The 25,195-nt window shown below is 36.3% G+C and overlaps 1 protein-coding gene across 21 annotated transcripts in view; it reads right to left on the minus strand.

The window, feature by feature from the left end:
- BNC2 (basonuclin 2) overlaps positions 1–25,195 on the minus strand; it is a 444,904-nt gene that overhangs the window by 171,084 nt on the left and 248,625 nt on the right. The window contains exon 3 of one of the 21 annotated variants that reach the window (XM_038552461.1): positions 20,617–20,761. The exons of the other annotated variants lie outside the window; for them this stretch is intronic. The gene's annotated coding sequence lies outside the window, so the exon portion shown is untranslated. The remainder of the gene's footprint in view (positions 1–20,616; positions 20,762–25,195) is intronic. 21 annotated transcript variants of the gene reach the window in all.

The following is a 25,195-nucleotide window of genomic DNA, read 5'->3' on the forward strand; positions in this document are numbered from 1 at the left end:
TCCTCTTTTCTTTTTACAGGAGTAATGCTGAATAAAATAATAAATGTTTTTACAACGAAGAGTATTAGCTATTGACATAAACTCAGTCCTCTTAACTTTTACACAAGAGAAAGAAAAATTCCAATAATTCTGAAATAGACAGATAAAACTTTTCTCTGTGGCTACGACCATGTACTATTATATGTAACTGCTTATTTTTAAAAAGAGCCTTATTGGTGCTCTCAGAAGGATTTTCTTTTATACATAGCTTTATCCTATAATTTTGTCCCTGTTGGGCACGCTGCCTAAATTTAAACACAAACAGTCAAGCAATGAAGAAACATTAACACATTTACTGTGAACAAAAACTCCCAGTTGTACAGTGAAATTTTAATACATTTCAACTTATCTCTTTTACTAATGGGGAGAGTACAAACCCTGCAGGAATTCGCTCTGCAAACTGGTAATTACAGTAGACTCACTTTTTTATAATGCATATGTATAGTCAGACACAAAAACCCTGGCTGCCCTTTTGATGTAGGTTACAATAGGAATGTTTTAAAAATTATGAAAATCTACAGCAATTCTAAAGGAATGCATTATTTCATGGAAAACTGTCCTTTAACTCTGTGTATGGACACAAACAGACATATATTTAGATATTTGCTTTATACACCAGAAGGCACCAGCTTTATCAGCATGTGCTTTCATGTCATTTTCTCTATAATCTTGGTGTATAGAATAAATCTCCTCCCTTTTTTTTTACAAAGCTAGATGTGATTTTGAATATCATAATTCATCTCTCACATAAAGATGATATTCTTTCATCTGTCTGATTTTCCTATTTTTTGTCCCCTCTAGTTTTGGGGATTTAAATCTATATTTTGAGACCTCATAGAATCTCTTTATTAAATAATTAAGGATTCCAAACCAATAATTTGTCTCTCAGTATAGGCAGATATAACCCCTTGACAAAAAAGACCCTTGTACATACCTGCAGAGAACATGAACCATATACTCTAATATTAATAATAGCACAGAAAGCTGACAGAAATGGAGTAAAATCTGTTACTATTCACATCACTTGCTAGACACTTTACATTTATCTGTCAAATTTTTTATTGCATAACTTTCTAAGAAATTGAAATTGGATAAAATGCTAAGAGGCTATCAATACATAATTTACATTAAAATCATGTTTCTAAGCATTAGCATACTAGGAAAAACATTAGCAGAGAAAGCTTTTGAGTAGACATAATGTATAATATTTTGTGAATTTCAAAATAAATAAATGAATAAATGAAGTTGCTAAAATGTCAGTGGCTGAATAACATCTACAAATTCCAGGGATATCCACCTGAAAATAGACACTATAAAAAGAAGAAGACACTATACTATTTACATAATACATAAAACAAATAGGATGCGCTACCAAAATATGCAAGTTGCTGTACAGAAATCATTTCTTGGTCATCCAAATTCAGATAAGAGTGACAAGAGGTAAACGGTCTCAATCAGCTTGGCTGTGGTAGACTCCAGTAACCATTAAAGGTAAGGAACAGTTTAGATATCCTAGAAAAAAGTATCTTATTTTGAGGATACATACCAAACTCATCTTCTAGGCAATATTTGTAACATTCTAACTTTAGGTCTCTCTATCATTAGAGAAAATACTTTCTTCTCTATCATTACTATCTTCCTGGTCCCAAAGTCGACTTACACAAAGACAAAGACACAGCCAGACACACAGACACACACACGGTGTACCCAAAACCAAAAAATGAAAACCAGTCTCATCACAATTCATGAGCCAGGCACTAGCTCTGTCACAGTCCATGTATATATCCTTGGACAATACCTACTGCTTCTATCTAACAATGAAATGACACACTCCCCATTCTTTAAAAAGCCAAGCACCAAATTTTTTTTCTATATTCTTTCCTTAAAGTCAGTTTTTTTGCAGCTGCCCCTGTTTTTCTTAGATCCAAATGTTACTAAAAATATCAAGTTGTGGCTTTAATATGAATAAATTAACAGGAGTACACCCCAAGGATGGCTACATGGAAAACTTCAGCCTCTGAAGAACCCATTCACATTATATAAACACAAGTGAACATTAAAGAGTAACACATTTAAAATGTATGTGGGTCTGTCAAAGACAAAGCATTCATTTCATTTGCTAAATCTATTACTCCAAAGACAAGGTTAGAACTTTTAAGTTCACAAATATGCCATCTGCTGTCTCCTAACTAAATTTTGAATGCAAAGTGATCAGGGATAGGAGTTTAATGTCAACCATATTCAAATGATTTGAAGGGTTAAATCCTAACTTGTGCTACAGTCATTTACAATCTTCTGAGGGTCAGTAAGAAGTACAAATTCAAAATTCTGATTTCCTTGCTGCAAGGCACCGTGACACCTATGAGCCAAAGCCTACATACAACAGCCCTTCAATGCCAAACACGCACACCCTTCTAACATCTTCTCCAAATGAATGGCTCCCTCAATTTGTCTTTCAGTAAAGGTAAAGGGCAGGTTGAGAGAGTCAATTTGAATCCCCTGCACAGACTGATGAAATCTTCTCAGTCTGCTTTCTTGCCTGGAAAGGAATGAAATGACAAGAGTATTACAGAATACTGGTTGGAAGGTAAGTAATACATGAAAAAGAGGTTAATATATTAAGATGTTTAACTCTTTCATACATTTCAACTTTTCTTTAATGATTCAGAAGTATTTCTAGATGTTGTGGTGTCCCCATCTCTTCAATACAATTACTATCAGGCAAATCAATACATTATTGGATGATTGGATGATCAAATACATACAAACTAGCTTTGGTGGTCTACCAAGAATGACAAAGCAAGATAGTAGCAACCGACAAACTTTTACTGCATTCATCACACACTCATATTCAGAACCCTGATATATCAGAAATCTATGCCTCGCCTACATTATGTGTTTTGAATTAATTCCAGAGAGACTGTAAGTAGATGACCAGACACAGACACTGCTCTTCATGAAACTGGACATCAGTGGCCAACAAACACACACACACACAAAACAGAGCACAAACTATACTTCTACAAAGTTCCTCACAGTATTGTAAGATAACTATTTCCTACACTATTTGGACATTAGTATGTTTCACTTGGGTGAACCATAAATAGATCAGGAAAGCACAATTCAATATGATTTAACTGAAACATTATCTGAATAACTACAGAGCTGGCAGTGAACATGTTTTAATATTTTATGTTTGATCATATCCAGTAAAATGTGAGGCTATTATTTTAATTGTAAAATACAATACCTGTGTTCAAGTTAACACCAAAGCATAGCTGCCAGATGGTATGCCTTGGATATCAGTAAAGTAAGAGTGATAGAATTTTAAGTGGGTACATACTTGTACAGTATTATTTTCCTTTAGACTGCTAGTCTACAGATACATCCAGCTTTTTACCTCTTCATCAGATATTAACAAATTTTAAACTATATAATGCTTATCTAGTCTCATTCTAATTGCCAAAAAATCATTTTCAATATTTACTTCCATGTAAAATACCTTTGATTCTATGTGTTAATTCACTGATATATAGAGATTTCTTCCCCCAAAATTAATCTGCTTTATTTCAAAATGTTAATGATGAGGAGGAAAATCCTGTGGGGCCAAAGGTAGTATAAAGTGGTCGTGTTATATCAACTACTAAAGCCTGTTTGTGTGGAGGCTATTTTACCAAAGTTAATAACTTAAGATTCTACACATAGATGTCAGGTATGCTACCTTTATGTCTGAGAAAACAAAACATAAAGAGGACAGGGGTAAGAAATGTAAAACGTGTGCAAATAATGCTTCCAATGTGAAACTACTTGATTTCATTTGGAATCACAGAAAATAGCATTGTGGGGGCATCCCTGGGTGGCTCAGCGGTTTAGTGCCTGCAAGGCGTGATCCTGGAGTCCCGGGATTGAGTCCCACATCGGGCTCCCTGCATGGAGCCTGCTTCTCTGCCTCTCTCTCTGCATCTCTCATGAATAAATAAATAAAATCTCTCTCTCTCTTTTTTTTTTTTTTAAAGAAAATAGCGTTGTGGGCATCTTTTCTTTTATTTAGACACTGTAGATAAAAGCAAGGGGAGTCTACAATGAAGGTGAGATTTATCAATGTGCTGAGAAAACAAAGTTTCTTAGCACGATCTCATCCCCTTTTGCTATTGGCCAAATGCTTCCACTTCCTTAAAAAACAAAGCAAAACAAAGTTCTTACCTATTAAATGTAAAAGAGAACAGGAATATATAAAATCATCCATGGCACTCTGCAGAAGTACAGGTTGGCAGGATCACACTCCAGAATTAACGAATTAGCACTCAAGTGCCATGTATTATCCCCAGGGGAAGCAGCTCCTAAAATTTTGCACCCTGGGCACCTCAGTGGCCTCACCCTAGTCTCAGCCCTCCAACAGTTTATATTAGTGTGGTGCCCGAAAGAGGCATGGAAACATGCTAAGAACTAGATAAAGGACATAAATGCAAGAAGATGCTCTGCTTGAAGGACTTCGGGGATGAAGGGAAACCCCAAACTTGTTTCATATCCCTCTGGTTACTGAGAAGGAAGTAAGCAGTTTCCTGATGAAGGCCTCAGGAGCTTTTCCAATGTTAGAAAGCAGAGCCTCTCACAGGGAGCTGTGGTCCAAGCCAACTGTTGAAGCAAGATCCCACTATGTACCCCTGAGCCTGAAACTGATGGAGAGGGGAAGAGGAAGCTAGGAAGGGCCAGGGTCTGGGTGCCTAAATGGCTATCCTGTTTGCATTTTAAATGGATGCAGGGAAGAGACATGAATGATTCATATGACTAATCTATTCCCTTAGTAATTCCCTTCCTCCCTTCTGCCACCACTCACCAATTTTTCAATATGCATTTAAGTAAGTAAAGAGTTTGCCTACAACTGGCAATGACTGCAGTTCACTTTGCTATAAATGGAAGTCAGGTAATATCTGCACATTTTAAAAAGTAATGTACAGGAAAGTGCCCCTCCAACATCTTTGCTCAGGAATGCAGCTCTCTTCCCTTCCCAGTTCCCTCCCTTGTACATAATCATCAAAGTCTGGAGCCATATACAGCAATCAAGTTTTGACATACTTAAAAATTTCTCAGGACAGAGTGCTAATCTGCTTTCACGTTTTTGTTTTTGGTTTTTTTTTTTTTTTTTTTTGTCATTCAAACCCCTTGCAGCAACTAAATCCTTTGCTCCAGACCCTTATGAATATAAAGCAAGTTCATCTCCTAATTTACAGTAATTGTAAGTGAATTGGGCCAAATGGCTCCCAAACTGATTTTTGAAAGACTGATATGCCCTCTTCTGGCTTCTTATTTAAGACAAAAAGAAAACAAAATGTTAGTTTATTAGATGCATAAAAATGTGAAGTGAAAGGTTTTCTATTTATTTACTATATTTACTACTGATGATTTTAATTACTTAATAGAGATTTTCACAGGTAAGTGATAATATTTGGAAGCTCCAACATAAAAGGTGTGGATACCTTCCAGTGACACAGTCCTCAGCAAAGGGGCTTTCAACGAATTTTTCCTCAAGTCAAATAACAATGCTGAAGAGGATATAAATGAAGGATTGGGGGTCAGAAAAGTAAAAGCAAAATATACGTACCCACTAGCAAAATGGAGAACAAGTCCTCCCCTAGGTGCCGCACACACCGTCAGTGCGCCCCACTGTATGCCTACGCAGGCCTGCTTTCACAGCTCGGGGCCGACAGCAATGCCAATTAGTGTCAGTTGTGATGGGGTTTTAGAGACACAGCCCTTTGTCTTAGAGGAAGTGGGCTGCAACCACCAACTTACTGTACAGAGGCAACCTAACAACCCATTAGGTGGAAATGACTTTTCAGCCACTTCCTCCAGGGACTACATCAGAAAATGATGGCTTAGACAGATGGGAACATTTTTACATTTCTGTATTAACTACATCCAGGAAGGTGGATTTTTATCATTTAATGCTTCCCAATCTTCATTTCATCCCCTTTTTCCTCTACGTTATTCCTTCATTCCCTATAAAAACATGATATACAATACTACCTAATAAAATGATGAACTTCAGAAATAGAGGGAGCTGTCTCATTGCATGTATTAGGAGCATTCTATGGGTCATCTACTAAAACTTTGGGGAAGTACCAACAGCAAGAAATTCATTACTGGAATATTGTTCCAGAATAGCATTCTGCATTTTGAAAAGCTGTTGATGGTTATCCTTTATAACTCCAGTTGTCAAACTAGTACTAGATTTGACTAAACCAAGAGGCAAAAGCAACCCTACTCCTTAGTCCAGGAAAGGTTGAAGTCAAGCACTGCAAACAGGAATGTTCACACTTCTGTTACAAAGTCAAGGCTGGGGCTCTAATCCAGTATTATATTCAGGTGCATGGGTTGTGACAGGGTTAAAAGTAACATTTATTTCCACTCATAGCACCAGACAGAATGCTAATATTATACAAGAAAACTTACTGTTAACATTAATTTCATTTTCTTTAAAATGTGAACTTAAAAACAAATGTAGGTTTATTAAATACTATCCATGTAAACACTTGTTAAGCATTTACTAATCAGATCTGTCCTAACTAACCCACTTTAAAAATCATACTTTTGTCCATGTGCAAAATTGTTTGAAGAATATCACCTTGAGACATTAAAATATCCATAAGTATACATAAACATCATCAGCAATAAGCAGATCTCAAACATTTTTATAATAGAGATATCCAATAATCAGAACACTCTTTTTTTTGTTCAAGATACTTCAGTGTGCACAGAACCAAGAAGATGGAAGTACTATGACATCTGGCAATAACAATGAGGTTCTTCAGTAATGTTTTAATTGTAAGTGGGCTTCATAAGCCAATACCTCAAATCTCTTGTTAGTGCTCCTGTTCATAATCTCAGCTGAGTTCTTAAAGCATGAGAGACGTACTTTTTAAATTCTTATGTTTAGGTTTTCTTAAAAACTTTTCTCTCAAGCTCCAATAAATCAGATGTCCTATAAAACATCTCATATGGAATCCTGATTATAAAATGTTTAAAGTTTTCATATAAATTGCTAATTTTTTCCTTACTCAAATAAAATATAAAAACATACAAAGGTACATATATTCTAGTAAATAAAATTTTGATTATATACTAAATAAAATCTGATATAAATAATATTAAAGGTCTCAAGTTTGATTTGGATGTTGATAAAAGTTTTTTAAATGTTGTTCAAATTAGTTCATGATTTTGTAGGCATTAACAATTTTCTTGCTTACTCAACAGAAATATAACATTATAAACAGATATCTAGGCTCTACTTTTTTTTTTTTAGGCTCTATTTTAAAACACTTCTCAGTCTTTCTTTCTCTCTCAGAACAAGTATACACAGAATTTTTGAAAAAACATTATGTAAAAAAGAAGCAATGCTGTTAATTTTCATTATACTCCAACACTGTAATTTTAGAAACACTGAACTACTGTTTATTTTTTAAAAGCTAAATTACATCATTTGAATTCAAAGCAAAATTCATGAAACTTTCTTTAAATATAACAAGTCTTTTTCAATTAGAAGGATTTTGTAAGACAGTGTAATAGCTGCACAAAGTTGTAACTGTACCAAAAGCTATTGAATTGTACATTGTAAGTGGTGAATTTTACATTACGTGAATTTTACATTAATACACAAATAGACCTTGTAAAACAAAAGATAAAAATATTTCTGAGTGTCAGTCTGTTTTTATGTGTTTGTTTTAGGTAAATGAGTAAGGACTACAGCAAACAAATCCCCCCATTCTTGGGAATTATAAACACAGGAAGTAAATTTTCTTCATGGACACATCTCCTTCAAAATAGACTTCATAAAATGTCCCCTCATACATGTCAAAAGCAAATCATTATTTTAAAAACAGCACACTTAAGACTTCGACAAGCTGAACAGGCTCTATCAATACAAGAAGTACTAATTTACTAGACATAAATGAGTAAAGAGAATGAAGAGAGGAAATATCCTACTTGAAGATCGTGTTTTAAAGAATATGTTATTTTCTTTGCATATTTCATATCCTGTCTGGAGAGTCTGCTAGTAATACTGGCCAACACTTCTACTTCTCATGCACTTTTACTATATACCAAGCACTGTTCTACACACTCCACAAAGAAAAACTCATGTAACCCTGAAAGTTATGCAATTAAGAGAGCACCACACTATTGTTATCTCTATTTTATAGGTAAGAAAACCAAAGCACAGAGACAAAAAACTAACCTTCCCAATATTCTAACTCCTGACAAATCTAGTCCACTATCTGGGCTCTAAACCACAAGGTTTTACTGCCTCAAAGTTCTGAAAACTCCATTTATGTTCCATGACTTCCATGGAATAACAAGTGCTATTTTTCCCCTTAACATGTAAGATGGACTGAATTAAAGTGTTTCTTACTGTCAGAGAAAGAACCCAGAGTGAGAAGTTTTAAAAATATAGGAGCATATTACAGTGCCAAAGCAGACTGGAAGCATGAAAATTAGTATTTTTACAATTCAGAGTACACACTGATATACTCAGGTGAAATGTAATAAGGAGTTAGTCCAACTTTTCAAGAATGATCTTTTTTAAACCAGCCATTCAGCAGATCCATTCACAGAATGGAGGAAAGGGCCTCCTACTTCAATGAGCAACAAGTTTGGGGTCCTATATAAGAGAACTAATTATTTATAAGCTAGTTTGCATGTGTATTTTAGGACAGTGAATAAAGAAATGTACAGAGGACAAAAGTTTGAGAGAATGGAGAAGCATAGTTTTTAAAGAGATTCACTTTAAGGGGTAATAATAATTTTAAAAAGAAACAACCATCATAACTGACGGTGAAGAATGGGTTAGAGGGGGAAATAAATAGATATTCAGTTTTTAAAAAGGGATTCACTTTGATAAAAGTAAAAAGAAACAGACCTCAGAGTAAAAAAAAACTTGAGAAAACAAGGAAGGATGGAGGTAATACAGAGAAATGGGGGTGCTGTTTCTATGAGGTGCCATTTAAAAGTAACACAGGACCTACCCCACACTTAAAAACTTGGTCTTAACCATTTCAACTTTTGTTTTTCCATTTCAAGCTTGACAGGTGGCTCAGATCTGAACATAGGGAGCTGTGATAAAAGCTATTACACTTAAAGGGGGGGAAACAATTTTATTATATTCTAATAGAATACATGTTCAAGGCAAAAAATAATGAAACAGTGCTTTTGGTTAGCCTATCTTACTATTCTTGTTAAAAATAATACACAGAAGGGGCACTGGGTGGCTCAGCAGTTGAGAGTCTGCCTTTGGCTCAGGGCATGATCCCACGGTCCCAGGATGGAATCCCACATCGGGCTCCTTGCAAGGAGCCTGCTTCTTTCTGTGCCTGTGTCTCTGCTTCTCTCTCTGTCTCTCATGAATAAATGAACAAAATTTTAAAAAATAACACACAGAAAAGCTAACAACTCTACTTGAACACAGCATAGTGTACTCACATATGTTATATAGATGCTTTCATGATCAGATGAGGTCCTTTTTAAGACTTCTTGACAGAAAATGTAATGTTTTCCTACCCTTTCGAGGCAGTTATGACTTTCCTATGGAAAGCCCCATAATATTCTAGCCACAAATGCTAGGGATCTAATTTATAAATTTTAAAAAATATGACACCTCTTAAAAAGTCACAGAACAAGAAAATGAAATCTGGCTTCCATGAAGGTCAGTGTGTATGCAGTTTTTAAACCACTTAGACAAGGTTCCTGGCACCCTCAACTAATTCTCATTACCAGTATCTACTCCCTGGTTTCCAAAAGCCCCATGGTGAGTCTAGCAGCCACACTGCCAGTAGAGACCACAAAGCACTGTTCATAGTGAACAAAACTTTAAGAAAGTTCAGGCAACTAATTCGTATCAGGTGAAGGCAGGTAAAAGAGTGAAAAGCTATGATTAAATCTACCCTTATGCTCCATGTTCCTTAAGGGTACTCCTCACTTACCCAGTGGACACGTGCACGGTGTTGATCTTCACTGAGCCTCCAATTCTTCATTTGTAACAAAAGAATGATATTATTTTTTTACATGGGGGGTTTTATATAGGTTACAGATCATATGTCTAAAAGAGCCTCACACAGAGCCAGACACACAGTAAATGGTAAATGGAAACTATTACTATGTTTACTAATCATTATCTTAGACAAAATAAACATTGAAAGAAACTATTTCTGATCTAAAGAACGTATGGCTTCCAGACATGCAGTTTATATGTTTAGATATACCCTCACCACTTCATAGATAAGCTGATGTGGTAAAAAGAGAATCTGACAAAAGGAAGGAGTCAGGGAGACCTAAAAAACTGAGGTATTACTTCCAAATCTGTCATTCACTAGCGTGTGAACTTGAAAGAGCCAAATCCAAACTCTATTTCCACTTCCTCTTCTATGACATGCATGAATTGGAATATGCTCCAAATTTCCTCAAAGTTCTAGGTTTATATAACAACATACTAGCTTTTATCACGTACTTATACTTCCTAAATATCATACATCTTCAACCTAAATTTAGTCTATACCTTAAAGGTCTGAGATTTCTGTTTATTCCTTTGGTGCCCAGTACACTGTCCTGTGAACTGAAGATGCTCAATGCAAGTTATGGAATGAGAGGCTGTCTGATGTACAGGCTTGGCTAAGTCTAATCACTGATTGGCTGGAAAAAATGGTACCCCAGGGGGCCCTTCAGAGCCACTATTCACAGGTTCAAAGAGCTTTTATAGTAAAAGTTTCAGAAATGAAGTCATTAGTTAAACAAATATTTTCTGAGTGCCCACTCTGTGCCAGGATCTGCGAATAAAGATACTGTAAGACAGACAGTACCCTCAAGAAATTTAGCCTGCAAGGTAAGTAAATGAGCAATTTTAAGTACCGTGGGATAAAAACACGGGGTGCTATACCACAGGGAGAATGTACCTCTAAATCCAGTCTTATGGAGAAAGAGACTGCTTCACTGAGGAGAAATGAAGTAGGAGCCTAAAGGTCTAAAGGTGAAAAGTAAGCCTGAGCTATTCCAAGGCAAAAAATTTGGAGGTCAACTAGAAGACAAGCTAAACAGGAGGCTACAGAAGCAGGGCACAAACCAGGTACAGTCTGCCAAGAACAAGACAGAACTTTAATCTTTAATCTTTAGAGAAATGGGGCAAGGTCTTCTATTTCTTTCCTTGTGTTACAGTAATAAATGTACATATAGTATATAACTACAAACTATTTCGGCACCCGGACTGCAAAATTGTAGCCAGGAAATGCAACTTACAGAATTTATGCCATTGGGCATTTTCTATTCTGGTTTTTAATTCAGCCTAATGTGGAAAAAGGTCTTTTCTGTAGGAACTCCCAGAAAGATCGTGTCCCCCCAACCACTCACCCACCACCCCAGTTCCTGAGTCTTGACTGAATTGAGAGGTACAAAAAAAGAGATTTGGCTTTATGTTATTTTTATTGTTTACTGCTTCCCACTCAGTTGCTTAAGTTGTATTTATTTGAGGATGACAGGCTCTTAAGAAGGCAAGTCACCTCTATTTTATCCCTTAATACCAAACATTTCTATTTCATACATATTATAGGTAAACACAATATACATGCCAATCAATTATATAGGAAAAGGCTAGCAACACAATATAGATATCACACAGTGCAATGGTGACAGAGAGGGAAAGAGTGGCAAAGATTGAACATACCATGTAACTGCAACCAGAAGGATTACAGTACAAGAGGATGTACCTAATAATGCAAGTGAAGAAGGATATGCTGAATCTGAAGCATTTTAAATTACACTCATGGAGTGGCATTTGGGAGCCCTCTTTGCTCATCTAATGGTTTTCATGCCTGCCAGATGCGCGACTATAATTAGATTCACTAAAACTTGAAAAGAATGGCCAATGAGTAACATTTTTCCTAAATATCCCCAGAAGGAATCTGAAGTTCCCAACAATTTATGTATGGAAAGAAAAAGTAGACTATAGACATGAGATTGAAGGGGTAAGAGTCTCATGAGAAACTGACAAAACACTTAAATGACAATAATTTATCAGGGTTATACGGATCTATGAACTGAAAAAGAGATAAGGATCTGTGAGCAGTTTCTCCAACAGAATTTAAATGGTATTAATGAAGAAGACACGATACACACCTGAAAAAATTTCTGTCTGCTCTCAATAGTCATACTCTGTGGCAAATTTAACTCACATTCCAATCCAAAGTATGTCACCTTTCATTGCCTCAGAGTTCAAGAATGCCAACATTCAGGAGACCACACGTGCATGGTGTTTTTCCCAGGGCACACCAGCAGGCACATACTTAGCATAATTAGTCATAAGTACATACCCATTTTCAAGATGATATATGGATAGCAGACTCTTGCTTACTGACACTTAAAAGAGATATTTAATTTGTTGTGATAAAGCAAGGAAAAAGTAGCTGTCAGTTAGGCTGCCATTTCTGTCATAGTTTTTAATACAGCTCCTGTAATTACACTGTGGTTCTTTATGTTAACTCAGTGAAAGCTTGCTTGGTTTTAGCCTGAAAACAATTTATGAAATTATAGAAACAGAATGAACACAGCAGTTCATTTGTTGAAGCAATTATCCAGATCCTTGTCAAAAAAAAAAAAAAAAAAAAGTACAAGTGAGAGAAGACTGTGATGTGCAAAAAATGGTTCTAATTCTATGCTCTAATATGTACAATATGTCTGTGGTTGTGCTGAATTATGTTAATAAACTGCAGCCGAAATATATTTGTCACAATACAAAGAAAAGGCGCTATCAATCGTCCTGCCAGATACTTTAAATTAGTCACCAAAGGGTCCAGCCAGTTTCCTTTACAACCCGCAGATGAAGAGAAAAGCTCACTGTACAGTTTTTCTTCTGGGACCAGAAGGATTTTTCTAGTATTTTGAATTATCTGGAAAATAACTGTAAAGTGAACCATGGCACAAATGCCATTTTTAAGTGACATTTAAAAATCTAACCGTAGGCACCAATCTGATGTTATTTTTGAGTGGTTATCCATCAAAATCCAGGTTCCCAAGCAGTTTCTAAGGAGATTTAGGACACTTGTTGAATAGAGGGTGAGAGAATAAGGCAAGAGGGTGAGAGAATAAGACAATAAAGTGATGTCAGTCAGGGTTATTGCTTAAATAACTGCATAAAGACTAAAACAAATTTCAAGGTGAATAAAGTCTCACTTCATACTCTATTAAGGCAAGAAATCTACAGTTTGTTTGCATTTAGTCAATAAAGAGTAACTTGTAAGAGCAGCATTGTGAAGCTATGTCATCCAAGTCTTACTAAGTGTGTTTCAAATCTCTGAAATAACAATTAAATCCATTTTAAATATTCTACCTGCAGAAAAAAGTAACAATTATTGACCTAACTAAAAAGTTTTCAAAATTCTTATACATGTACATTTCTCACATAAATATCTCCCAAAGAAATAACAGTTCAAGGAAAAGTGTTATTTCACCATACTAAAAATAATCTAACCTCTTTCTTCTAACTAGACCACAGAACTTTAATAAAAGCACATTACCAAATGTTTCCTTTTAATTATTTTAATAGTTAATTTGCAGGTGAAAAAGAGAACAGGGATCTAACACTAAAATAAAATGAAGTGCTAGAAACAGAAGCAAAAAAAAAAAAAATCCAAGTTCAAATTGTGAATTGTGCAAAGTGTTATACGCAATAAAATGTGGATGTTGTTCTTACTCTGCACATCTGGAGATGGTTTAGTATACCGATTTCCAGAAACCAAGCAATTGTCCAGGCTGACTAGCCCCTTTCATTCACAAATAAACAATTAATGAAATGGACAACTAATTCTCCAAGTGTTCATATTCATTAGGCTGTTTCCTGAAATTAAGTATCTGCCTCATGATACAATACTGTACACATTAAACAGCCTCCCATCCCTCCCCCTTCTCCAGCCACCTTTCTTCTCATATCAAATGTAGAGAACTAGGAATTTTTATTTCTCTTCACCTTCCTTATAATAACCAAGATTTGTAAAATAAATTCCTTCACTGTGCTGAATAAGTACAAAATATTAAAATATGAAATCCCCTCACCAAGTCTATTCTCTAGAGAATTTCTATTCTCATGGCTCTGTGGATTCACTAAATATTTATCAAACACCTACTATGTGGAAAGCAGAATTCTAAACCCTGACCTGTAAACATAAATATGTCCTCAAGGAATTTACAACTGAGTAGGGAGATAAACCTGACCACAAATAACTATACTATAAAGTAGAATGTGATCAATGTGACAAGAGAGGCATAAACAAAATGTTTTAGGGTTCAGGGGAGAGAGACTACTTCTTCTGAGGTAATGAAAAAAGGCTTAGTGAAGGAGGTGGTTTGGAAGATGGATAGGCTTTCAAGAGGCACTGGACTCGAAGGTCCTCAAGGTCAGAGACCATGTCTTGTTTGACTTGGCATCACCTCCCACACCTAGCACAGTGCTGGGCCGTCAGCACCATGAAAAAGCTATTTAACTGACTTCAGCAAGCCAAGATGGGGAAAGAAGATCACCCAAGAAGATGAACGAGTCCTGCTAATGGCTGTTAAGACAGCATGTGCTCACTCAAAGACCATGTGAGTTTTAGAACAGAGAATACCGAAGAACATAAGGTTAGAAAGGTACTCTAAAAAACAAATTTAGACCAAAATAACAGATAGCCAGCAAAATTTATTTTAAATTTGTGAACCACAGGAAACATTGAGAATTTCTCAGCATATGAGTAATTAGTAGAACCATATATCTATTGTTCAAGTTTAAGTAAGAAATAACCAATATAGTTTTCAACTCTAAAATGCAGAGCACATAGTAAAGAAAAATACACCACATTAAGGAAATAATTAGGAACCCACAAACTTACTGACCATTACATTGACAGTATGCCTTGAAAACCAAGAGAAGCTTCCGTTATATGTGTGCAATCCAGAAAAAAGTTTCTTTAGCAAACTTTAAGTTTAAAAGAAAAATGAAATCAAAGAGAAAAGCAGCCCTAACTGCCATAGGTTGTTCAAAATTCATGGTGGCAGCAGGGTGTGTAACATTCCACTACCACTACTCAGACTACTCAGAACAGGTATTTATAACAAAAACAACACATTACAGCTCTTCTGGAAAAAGAGATGAGCTTTTACCTTAGTTTTTTTTAATTCCCTGTATTCTGTTGTTCAAGCAGTACTACTTGCTACGTTTTAAGTGACAACAGACAAAAAGTAAAGGGAGTCTCCCAGGCTTCTTTCTCACCATCATTTAAGATCTCCTGCATCCCTGAATGTCCAACCATCAATTCAACTTTATGTGAAAAATTCCTGGCAACCAGGACAGCAGACTATGACAATTCCCTGGGATTTCCAAGAAGGAAAGGTGACAAGTATGCTTGTCATTTGGATGTGTCATGCAGGATTGCAAAATTTTCTGAGTTGTCTCAGATTCCAGATAGGCTGTGTATTTCAAATTGTCTAGATGACATTATGTGACATGTACCTTAACACAACAAAAAAGTAACAGCCACAAAAGGAAATGGAAAACTGCCCCCAAAGAAACAAAGACTAATGAAAACAAATCCAGATTCCTGGTTCATGTGCCTCCAGAGCCAAACCTAATGAAATAAGGCTCAAAACCAAATTACAGTGGTCTTATTAAAAATAATAATATAAAATTATTTATATATACTTTGTATCTATAATGTTTAGGATTGAAACCCAAGCATGTTAAATTTGACTGTTACAAACTTTAAGAAAAAATACTGAGGTGAGGACATACCCTGGGATTTCAATGAATGAAATCCTAATAGAAACAACTGGCCATTGGTTAAAACTTGGACACCTTCCCAAAATATTAAATAATTTTTTATTAGCAAGCATGGTGTCTTACTCATTTCAACATCCCTCTCACCCTCTCCCCATTCCTCTCTTTAAAAAAAATGGGGGAGGGCACCTAGGTGGCTCAGTGAGTTAAGCATCTGCCTTCAGTTCAGGTCATGACCTCAGGATCCTGGGATCAAGCCCCCTGTAGGGCTCCCTGCACAGCAGGGAGTCTGCTTCTCCCTCTATCTCTACCCACCCACCCCACCTCCTGCTCATGCTCTCTCTATCCCTCTCTGAAATAAATAAAGCCTTAAAAAAAAGAAAGCAAAGCAGAACAATATAAAAGGATTATGAAAACAGCTCTATTTCTAGATCAAATTCGAGTTCACTCAGCCCATTTTCACCCAAGGGAATCCCACTTAGGGCTTTAGAACCAATCCCTCCAAGTTTCACCTGTAGATGATGGGGAAAAAATGTGAGGTTATCTATAGGAGATTCTGAGTACATGCCATATGTATGATCTTTGTGGCAGGCACAAAGATTACTAAAACCTTTCAGTTAATGAAGGGTTAGGTTTCAGGGCTTTACTAATGGTCCTCCAAAGCACTAACAGTTCTTAGCACTCAGTTTTATATTATGACTTAAACACATACAACACAGTACTCGTTATATTTCAGGCACTGTTTTAGGCATTATAAATTCATTCAATCCTCACAATTTATTTAAACTATGTAGGACACAAGTATTAATTATGCCCATTTCAAAAATAAGAAACGTGAAGGACAGAGACCTCAATAACTGTCGAATGCCTCATAGCTCCTACAAATGGTACAAAAGTTTTCAAACCCGGATGCAGGATCCATGCTTTTTGTCATTATGCCAAGCTCCCTTTACCCAGTAATGTCATCAAACCGTTCCTGAACTAATCTCTATAGTGAAGTGTTATTTTACAGTCACCAAGCAATTTCCAGGGCTACCAACTTTTAAGACATGCACTTTTCTAGCCAGGCTTGCTTATGGAAGTCCTATCAATTATCCTCAATTTTTTTTAAAAAAATATTTTATTTATTCATTCATGAGAGACACAGAGAGAGGCAGAGACATAGGGAGAGGGAGAAGCAGGCCCTGGCAGGGAGCCTGATGTGGGACTTGATCCCCAGACCCTGGGATCAGGATCTGAGCCGAAGGCGCAACCACTGAGCCACCAAGGCATCCCAATTATCCCCAATCTTATACTCTTATACTCAGTGTAGCACCACACGATCAGTGAGGCCAATCAATGCCTTGGGGACTGTCATGACCAATCCCTCCCTGCCATGTAACCTCTTCGATGGCTGGAGTCTGCTGGTTAGCCACACTGTCTCTGTGATTTAAACCAGACCATCTGGTCTTGTTCTCTGAGCTGGGGCATGCCTGAAATACTCAGATTGCATTTAACAATTTCTCTCTCTGGCCAAATTTAAGCTCTAGAGCTATTCTACATAGATTTCAGTTCATTCTACAATAACATAGAGAAAGTTTTCTTTGAGATAAACTTTTTCATTATCAAAGTCTGTTCATGGGATGACCACCCAGCAGGAGGAAAGCCATAGGGAATATGGCAGTGGACTTGAGACATGACATCCAATATAATGTTCAGGGGCTCTCCTTATTTACAGAATGCAATCTGTAGGAAAGATCTACAAATTCCAGTATCAAAAACGAGGTAAAAAAAAAAAAAACGAGGTAAATTTCATATTACAATACTTAATAAACCATACAAGCTCTTCCAAAACTACAAATCAAAGGTCAGATTGAAGCAAGGAGCAAGAACATGAAATAGAGAAAGGATGGATATTACTCCCTTCTACATGAGCCTAGACTATTCAATTACTTAAGTCATCCATTCTTTTTTTTTTTTTTTTAAGATTTTATTTATTTATTCATGAGAATACACAGAGAGGAGAGAGAGAGAGAGAGGCAGAGACACAGGCAGAGGGAGAGGGAGAAGCAGGTTCCATGCAGGGAGCCCGACATGGGACTCAATCCCGGTCTCCAGGATCATGCCCCTGGGCTGAAGGCGGCGCTAAACCGCTGAGCCACCTGGGCTGCCCAAGTTATCCATTCTTAAAAAATTAATTAATTCAGTTGGTCTTTGGGAAACTCCAATACAATGCCTTCCATAGTCAATAGTTGACTGGTCTCATAAAGTTAGAGTAACTTGTTGCAGGCTCATTTAGTCTTGAAGCTATGGAAAAAGAGGTGCTCTTTCAAAACTCAACTGACTTTCAGGAAAGAGGAGAGAATGATTTTCATCAATAACATTTATCTACTGACATGGCAACAAATTTAATTGAGTCACCAAAATTCCCAAACTTGTAAAAGTGAAGCAATTCAAAAAATTTTTTTGTTGACCATCTACCATGTCAGGCAAAAAGATCATTAAAGCAAGGAATGCGGGGATCTCTGGGTGGCTCAGTGGTTTAGCGCCTGCCTTTGGCCCAGGGCGTGATCCTGGAGTCCAGGGATTGAGTCCCACATCAGGCTCCCTGCAGGGAGTCTGCTTCTCCCTCTGCCTGTGTCTCTGCCTCTCTCTCTCTCTTTCTCTCTCTCTCTCTGTGTGTGTCTCTCATGAATAAATAAATAAAATCTTAAAAAAAATAAAGCAAGGAATGCTATCTTAGAATGGTAGATCAACTGGGGCCTCAGAAAGGGGGGAAGAGAGAAATTCAAGTGAATTACAAAAGTTGAAAGGGGTGGCTTTCCTTGGGGAACAAAAGGAGAAACATGAAACCAAACATCCCAGTTAAAATATTCACAGAAAAATTACTATGTACACTATCAACGCTCTTACCAAGAATATGAGAGGAAAAGAGAGGGGCACAGAGAAAATTCAACCCCAACACAATACTTTGGAAAAACAAGAATAATTCTCTTAAAAAAAAAAAAAAAAAAAAAAACAGGCTTCCTGGCATACCAACCTCTCTGTGATTGCAGGGTGAAAACTGTAACATAAAAACCCAGTCCATAAGTGCCAGAGGAAAAGAAACTTTCCCAAATAACAAAATAAAAATAAACCTTCACTTAAAATAATATATTACACACTGGTGTAAACTGAAATGCTCTTGTCCATGGGTTGAGCTTATGAAACTCTTAAACACGAGCATGTAACACTAACAAACTATTTGACATTATTATTTGGGTTCAAAGACTCCCTTTTTCTAAATGTTTATAGCACCATACCAGTTATTTCAACTGAGCTGACACAATGAATTTCAAATGATCTAATACTTTTGACTTACCAGCGGATTAGCACATGATTACTCTGAGTAAAAGGATTATTATTACTGCTGCTCTAAGATATTAACACTTTCTGTAACACACTCTAAGGACGCTGTATAGATCACTAAAAAATGTGACAAAATACATGGGGGAAAGGGGATTTTTAAAAAAGGAAGGTGATAAGTGTTCTTCTCTTTTAGGTTTTCTTGCTTAAAATAAGGTGGGCCTCCCAATGGCAGAAGCAGCATTTTGCATTGATGCTTTCAATGGTTTACAAGTTACAAATAAGTAAGTCCAGTATTCAATGCACTTAAGAAATTAAACCACGTGTGGCCTTCTTCGCATGAAGATCAGGCTCCAAACAAAAACCCCCACTTTGTAATAGACAACTAATTCTCCTGTAATGAATGACAGAACACAGCATTAATGTACTTAACAAGACAGAGCTAAATTCAATGAAGCTTGACGCCATTTATATGAAAAAGGGTTACATTTGTAGACAGAGCCAAAGGGAGAGAGGATAATTCTGAATTAAGCAGCACAGCTTCTGCTCTGGTTTAGTCCTCTCGCAGGAAATAAAGATCATAGCTAAAATAGGACCCTTAAAACTGGCAGCAGCAAACAAAGCAAAATACCACCATATTAAATCCTAACTCTCACTGATGAAAAGGTAACAGCTAAAGGACTTTGCTTAGAGCCTCTACTGGCAAAAGTGCCACTTCTTTATAGCCTAATTCCTGGTCCATCAGAAACCTGCCTTTCTCTACCAGACTCCATGATATGCAATTCAGCTGGCACAATACACCATCACAGAAAAAAATCAGATAACCTGTATGATGTCTTACTACCTACTGAATCTTATGGATACATCATTAAATCAAAAGATGTGAAAGTAAGCCATGCGACAGAGAGTATGCTGAACAGATAAGTTGAGGTGGCTTTTTTGAGAGTTTTAGTGTTACATTTACCCTTGCTCTAACAAAAAGGTCCGAGAAGTCCTAGGGACACAAGTTGTTGTGGAAGTGTGAAAGTGTATGAATATGTGTGGCCATCACAACAAAAGATTTTTAAAAGCTTATGAATGAAATAAGGCTGTCTTTTTTTTTTCACTGTAAGTTCAGAAAATGGATTTTAAAGCAGAAAAATGGATTAAAAACATAACCTATGAATGATGCCAATCAAGCATGTACATTCTAAAAACACTCGATCAATTACTATACGTAGACAAGAGAATATTTGACTTCCTCTAGCAGGTTTATAGTAAGAACACTGACCTAAATAGCACCTTTTATGCATCTGGTGATATGACTTATATCTATAGGATGTTCTTACACACATGGAGGTAACACCACCTGGAACTGCTATACCTTGAGGCAGGGAAGCTTCGGTCTTCCTCTTCTCTCCCCTATTCAGTGTTATCTGGTTCTGTTGTTGTCACAGAGCCAGGGAATGAAGCTCTTCCAGAAAACTTACCCAAGATCAAACTGTGCCTGGTGACAGCAGTGTCCAGGCCATAAGTAATGTTCAAAGGATTCAACAACGCCTGTGACTGATCATTCTCTTTCCCTTGCCATCACCTGCTGATTTTGTCCAGGTGTTTTATGGCTATCTTGAGGATCTGGAGAACAGACAGAGGGAAGACTTTGCCAATTTCTTTTGTCTGGGATTGTGAATTCCTTACACAGATGGCGGACAGCCTTAGCTGGGGGCAGCGCCAGGCTATACTGCCTTCAACCTCCAAAGGGCAAAACAGAGGGAGACATTACCTTCTCCCACAACACTGCCTGTAACATGTCTGTGGTTAGCAAACTGAGACAGCATGGCTTCACAGGGAATAAAGTGAAGAAGGAAGAAAGTCAACAAATAACTTGAAAATATTTACCTGTTTGACGTTTTACCAAGCATTTATTTACCAAGGAATCAAAACTGCTGATGAGACAGATGATTCCTGAACAAATACACTTCTATCAAAGATTCCTTACCCCAAGGTTCAGTTACTTTTTTCAATTATATGTCAAAGTCATCAGCTCTCTTAAATTAAGTGACTTTTAAATAGTGACTAAAAATCCAAATCAACTCTTTAGAACTATTATACTGCTGTACTAGAAAGAATGGACTGGTGTCTAACTACACCTATGATGTCTAATATGGTAGCCACTAGCCATATGTGGACACTGAGCACATGAAATGTGGCTAGTCCAAATTGAAATGTGCTGAAAGTGTAAAATAGACACTGGATTTTAAACAGTACATAAAGATGAATGTGAAATGTCTTGATATTCATATTAGTTACATATTTTTACATCTATTATACATGAACATAATGTTTGATACATTGGGTTAAATAATACATACTATTAAAATCAACTCAACCTGTTTCTTTTTACTTTTATAATGTGGCTCCTAGAAAATTTAAAATTATGCGTAAAATATTGGATGGTACTTGTCTAAACACTAGGACTTTTGTCCTTTTCAATCTATTGTTGGTTATTTGACCATGGTCGTCTTTAGCTTTCTGAGCCTCATCATTTTCAAATGAGAGGGATGGAAGTAAAGGATACAGATTCAAAATTTTACAGCTCCAAAAATCATAAAATTTTGTTTGCTTATTTTTTCAGACTTTCATTCCTAAATCTCAGGTCCATTTTCATTTGAACCTGCTCTAAAGAAACAATGAAGAATAATAGGAAAACAGGTGTTATTCATTAATAATTTACAAACCTACAGCTCATTCTGATGATTTTTTAAAAAGATATCTTTATGGGGAGCCTAGGTGGCTCATTCAGTTAACATCCAACTCTTTATTTCAGCTCAAGTAATGATCTCTGGGCCCTGGGATCAAGTTCCATGTTGGGTCCCAGCTCAGCTCAGAGTCTGCTTCTCCCTCTCTCTCTGCTCCTCCCACGACTCTCTCTCTCTCTGAATAAGTATTTATCTAGAGATATCTAGATATCTTTATCTATCTATTTATTCAGAGAGAGAGAGAGAGAGAGAAAGAAAGAAAGAGCAGGGAGGGACAGAGGGAAACTTATGGGGTCAATCTCACAACTCTGAGATCACAACCAAGTTAAAACCAAGAGTCGAATGCCTAACCAACTGCACCACCAAGGTGCTCCTCTGGTCATTTTTTTAAACTAAAGTTTTTCAGAATGATTTGCATAATGTTTTTAATGTCTGCAAACTTAATAATCACAAGAGTCCCATCAGTGACCAACAACTCAACATGATATATAAAATAAAAAATATCTATGCCCTGGATGGATATGGATTTATAAAACAATGAACTGAGCTGCTTGTCTTGTAAGTTCAAACTTACTATCACTTGTACATTTGATTGCCTTCATCTAGCAAGAAGACTACCAGAGCAGATATACTCTACAGAAACTTCAGAAAAGCTTTAGTGGTTTCTCTACTAAATCACAGGAGGTATATCTTAAATTACAAGGTATGCCTGATCCTTCTTGGAGGCACAATTTTTGAAGCAATAGCTGAACCAATCTCATCAGTTATTACTAACTTTGTGATCATTCATGAAACACCTCCTCACACAGCTCTTGGGTGGCCAGGCTCAGAGAAAGGATATTTTTAGGAGGCTGTTGCTTCCACAATGTGTACTAACTGTTGGTGTTATGTGATTAAAACATGGCTATGGATGAAGAATCTAAAAAACAACAATTTCAGGGGACAATTTAAACACTTAATTACATGCTATTATTTCCCTACTACTCAGGCATGATGAACAACTTCATTCTCTAAGTTCCTCATTGGAAATAAACATTTTATTTTACAGGTTACGTTGAGAATTCACTGCCTGAATTGTTTAAAGGAAATGGAAAACAGGAGGAGAAGATTCAATATAGGACAGAAATTCAGTATCTGTTTAGGACATGTATTCTTACCAAAATGATGGTGAAACTAAACCCCACATCCTGGCTCACAGAGAACCTTGCTGGAGTACATTACTGCATGTTTAAAACACACCTACACACACACACACACTCCCCTCACTTATGGATATATTCCAATAAATGAGACAGAAGGAGTAGTCAGATCTGTCATAAGAAATTGAAAGTACTACATACAAGAATCAGGAATTACAAACTGGGAGACAGAAAGAGTGTGTATTATACCACACTGAGTTACTTCCTGGTGTGATGTTTAAAATCTAATACATAGTTACCAAAAAAGAGCTATCAGTGAATTCTGTTATATTCTATGTATCCAATGGGGGGAAAGCACAAAATGTGGGAACTATGGACAGGAGTGAAAGATCCAAGTAAAGAGCTCAGGCAGATAGGCGCAACTAAAAAGTTAGCATGATGTGGCAAAAGCTAAGGAGTCTGCAGAGGAAACTATCTGAATGGCTTAAGCAATCACACACTGTAAAGCATTTCAGCGGACCATTTCAAAATTTCAAAATTTCCACATCATAGGTTAAAATGTAAGGCTGATTTTAAAGATATACAAATAAAACATTAATTGCAAATAAACTTACATGTAAATAAAATATTTATTTGCTTTTTAAAATTATTCCTAATGCTTAACAGATAAATACTAAAGTGAGGATGAATTAACTCATAGTTGCTCTTTTCTTGGCTAATAGCAGTGGTATGTGGGCCATAATGCCAATGGCTCCTACCAAAAGCCTTTGAGAAAATCAATGTAAAGCCAGTTTTGAGCTCTATCGTTAGTACACAAGATGAAAAGCAAAGCAAGAAACAAGGAGGGATGTTATCTTAAAAAATGGTTTACTGGGTCTTTCTGTACCTTTGTTTAATGTCTCTCAAATAACAAGACTTGCTTAAATATTAAACTTGGAAACCATATGATTTCAAATGATCATCTTATGCAATATTAAGTTTTAGTTGCCTAGCTGACAATTTCATAAGAGACACCAAATTTCTTTTTAAAATATTTCAAAATACTATTTAAAACTCTTAACTACCATGTTAAAAAAAATTGTATTTCTTCACAGTAAAGAGCTTCTTGAAACCACCAAAACATTCTTGCCCTCTAAATATCTGAGAATGGTCTCTTCATATGTTATTAATAATCCAAAGTATTCATATTAATGGGCAAACAATGAATATGCAGTTGCATGTGGGTTCATACCACAGAAGTATCAAAACCAAAACCCACCTTGACTTGTACTTGCCTGACATATACCTGCATAAACTACTTAACTATACCAAACTTTGTGTGTCTTACAGAAAGTTATATAAACACTCAGTATGGCAACAGAGATAGATATATGTACAAAGAAATACCTGCAATTTTAAAGGGGGAGGCAGAAAAAGTGCTCACACAACATAAAAGTTAATTTTACATTAGTATCATTAATATTATACTCACAGTGTAACAGCCAAATAAACCTTGTGCTTTAAAAACAAATCAGGTCACTCCAGCTGCCTGCTGCATTCTGCTAAGAAAGCAAAACCTACCATGCATAGCTAGTGTTGACACTCTTTCTCAATGACTTATTGTCTCTGGTCAACTTTTAAATCTTCCTTTTCCATATCTTCCATCAGAAACCCTCACTTGTAGAAAGTTACATTCGTGGCATTAAACACACATAAAGACTTTAAGGAATGGTTACAAATAGAAGTTATACTTTTTAAAGTCCTCGTTATTTCCCTAGTTTATTTGGGTATTTAAGTTTTTCTTTAAATCCAAAAAATATTTCTTTAAAGAATGGTCTTTGTGTGGCTGAAATTAGAATGCACACAAGATACTTTTTCAAGGCCAGCAAGCACTTCCTAACCAAATCCCCCACTTCCTTTGCTAGCTAAACATAACTCTTTTAAATGTGTACATCCTTTAAAAAGTTAGAAGGGAGTACCTCTCATGTAATAGCAGGCAGCTGGGAAGCCAATTGGTACAGTCCGCGTGCACATTTTAGAGAGCAGCTCTTTAACATTCAATAACTAAGTGGTAATTGGGCCCAGAAACATAAACTGTCAAACTGAATCAAAACCTCTTTGCTTTTCAGAGTATTATTTGTAAGATTATACTAGAATTAAATTTGAACATGCATCCACCCTATGCATTCAGT

This window comes from Canis lupus, chromosome 11 (assembly GCF_011100685.1).
Source record: "Canis lupus familiaris isolate Mischka breed German Shepherd chromosome 11, alternate assembly UU_Cfam_GSD_1.0, whole genome shotgun sequence".
NCBI classification, from domain to species: Eukaryota; Metazoa; Chordata; class Mammalia; order Carnivora; family Canidae; genus Canis; species Canis lupus.